General features: G+C 37.2%; 1 pseudogene; it reads left to right on the forward strand.

Annotated features, from left to right (window-relative positions):
- The first annotated feature begins 446 nt into the window (after positions 1-446).
- LOC141446645 (cytosol aminopeptidase pseudogene) lies at positions 447-2087 on the forward strand (annotated as a pseudogene).
- Positions 2088-3117: the final 1030 nt, after the last annotated feature.

Here is a 3117-nt window from a genome sequence, read left to right on the forward strand (position 1 = left end):
TTATTGTTGAATTTAAATTTTAATAAACATTCACAAAATTAGATAACTTTAAATTTATCACTTTGAAGCACTATTAGGTTTCGACAAAACATGAACAACACTTTTTTAGTCTTACAATTCAATTGTATATTCTCTCCAGTTTAGATTGCAACAATCATTTCAATTCAGTATTAAGAATGGTTTCAGTACAGGAATATTAATATAATATACGAGCTTATTTTGGCAAGGAACATGTGTTACTTGGGAATTTTAAAAACTTAGATTTAAAACCAAAATTAAAATCGCATAGCAACAATCTCTATTATTAATTAAAATGTGTCTTTTATATGAATCTTAGCAACCTAGTTGGTGAATAGCATTTGTCAGAACAACATCAAAATTTGTCCAAAAAAAATTACAAAATGAAGCTGCAAAATCTACAAGTTATACAAATTTTAAAGCGTCATATGACAACAAGACCAATAGCGAACGATACATTAAAATTTAAAACAAATTGGCCAATTTACACCAGACCTGATATTTCGTGTTCTGGAGATACCACAGATGGGAAAGCATTACTACTTGGAGTTTATTCGCCACCCGTGTTGGACGATATAAAGTCGTTAATATTTACAAGAACTGCTCTGCAATATGACAAACTCACTTGTGAAAAGCTTTCAGAAAACCTTCATGCAGCTGGATCAGTCCCGAAACTTGGTGAGGTAAGAGTGTTTTACAATTTAGAACCATCTTTTCCAATTGTGGCTGTTGCTGGTTTGGGCAATCCAAGTTACGGCTACAATAAGACTGAACAAAGAGATGAGTTAAAAGAAGCTGTCAGAGTGGCAGTCGGGAGTGCGGCACGCTCTGTGCAAGACTTGAACGTCACAAGAATCTATTTAGAGAGTTTTGGTAACACTGAAGCTGCCGCAGAAGGTGCGGTTCTTTCATTGTGGGTGTACCAAGACCTTAAGAGTAAATCCTCAAAAGTGCGCATACCATATATTGGTTTGTACGATGACGCTGATTGGATTGGCTGGCACATTGGCCTAGAAAAAGCTTCGGCACAGAATTTAGCCAGGCATCTCACTGAAACTCCCAGTAATTTAATGACGCCAACTAATTTTGCTATAAGTGCTGTAGAAGCCTTATCCAAAACTGGTGTAAGCATTCATGTTAAAGTTAGGGAGTGGGCTAAAGAAAATGGAATGAACGGATTTTTAGCCGCTTCAAGAGGTTCTGGAGAAGATCCAATCTTTTTGGAATTATTATATAATGGTTGCGATCCATGTGAAAAACCTATCGTACTCATTGGAAAGGGTGTGACCTTTGATGCCGGTGGTCTCTGCCTCAAAAACAAAGATTCTATGGCTTACATGAGAGGAGACATGGCAGGCGCTGCGTGTGTAGTAGCTACAATGAGGGCTATTACTTCTATGAAATTGCCAATGAACGTCAGAGGCTTAATACCACTTTGTGAAAACATGCCAGGCGCAACAGCTGCTAAACCTGGCGACATTATCAAAGCCATGAACGGCATAACCGTATTAATTGACAATACTGACCACGAAGGTATGCTAGTTTTGGCAGATGCTCTGAGTTACTCAACAAAATATGATCCCAAATTCATTCTTGATGTCGGAACTTTAACTAAAGATATGCAGCATATATTAGCCCAATCTGCAACTGGTGTGTTCACGAATTGTTCTCATTTATGGACTTCCATGAAGAATGCATCAATTCACACAGGTGATCGCGTGTGGAGGTTACCTTTGTGGAGAATATACGATCAACAGATTAAACCAGAACATGTGTCATGTGATTTAACGAATGCACCTGTGGGAAGAAATGGATTTTCATGTGCCGTGGCCGCTTTCCTTAGACATTTCATATATCACTACAAATGGATTCACATGGACACTTACGGAGTAATGTTAGAACATTCTGACACTCCTTACTTAAGGGCTGGCATGTCTGGTCGACCAACTAGAACCTTAGTAGAGTTTCTAGCTCAAATATCATGTAGGCCAACCCACGATATTAAAGGTGGTGTCTGCTATCCGCCAGAAATGGCCAGGGCAACCGAAGAAGAAGTGAAGAAAAATTAATGTTTGTTATTTATTTGTTTAGGATAAATCATGTACCTTTTTTTGCAAAAAAAAAGTTTTGTAGTAATTTTTTCGTTTTTTGATGTTTATTATGTGATTTACATACATTTGTAGTTAAGGTTAATTTTGGAAGGGCAGGTGAACAGATTAATTTTAATGATTAGAGATCTCTGGCGTACTTAAAAAGGGCTTAATGTGTTCTTTGAATTCCGAGATTGAAGAGAATTCCTCAACCTCTTCACTCAATGGGTTCTTTTTTTTAGAATTTTTAGCATTTTTTAGACTCTCTCAAATATGTAAAGTTTTATAACCTTCACTTTAATTTATAGACTTCCGTAGTAGAAATGTGGGACTCTACCAATCGCTCAAATTATCACCGACTACCAGTACTCCAATCCAGCTTCACCTATGCTCCATTTTACACTTATAACCAGACCATCCACAAACAACTCCATGTTCCTTTTGTACGCGAACTTATCACATCCTGGTTTAAAAAACTGCACTCCCCCCTCTAGAATCCATTAATCCAAGAACTCTTCCATTCCTGGAAATCCCGATAGAAGACGGAGGCGCTTGTGGCCAAGAGATCAACTGCTGAAATAAAAGTGATCTACAATTTTTTGTAAATATGTAAAGAGTGTAAATATCCATTCTAAGAGCGATTACTCTACTAATTGCTCTTATTTCCCTGGTCTGTTCTTGTAAATATCTTCATCTCACTCACTATCACCTCCTATTCCTCAACTTGTAAATATCTTCATCTCACTCACTATCACCTCCTATTCCTCAACTTGTAAATATCTTCATCTCACTCACTATCACCTCCTATTCCTCAACTTGTAAATATCTTCATCTCACTCACTATCACCTCCTATTCCTCAACTTGTAAATATCTTCATCTCACTCACTATCACCTCCTATTCCTCAACTTGTAAATATCTTCATCTCTCTCACTATCACCTCCTATTCCTCAACTTGTAAATATCTTCATCTCTCTCACTATCACCTCCTATTCCTCAACTTGTAAATA

The sequence above is a fragment of the Rhodnius prolixus genome, unplaced genomic scaffold, assembly GCF_049639745.1.
Source record: "Rhodnius prolixus isolate KJV_2025 unplaced genomic scaffold, Rpr scaffold_1, whole genome shotgun sequence".
Lineage (NCBI taxonomy): Eukaryota > Metazoa > Arthropoda > Insecta > Hemiptera > Reduviidae > Rhodnius > Rhodnius prolixus.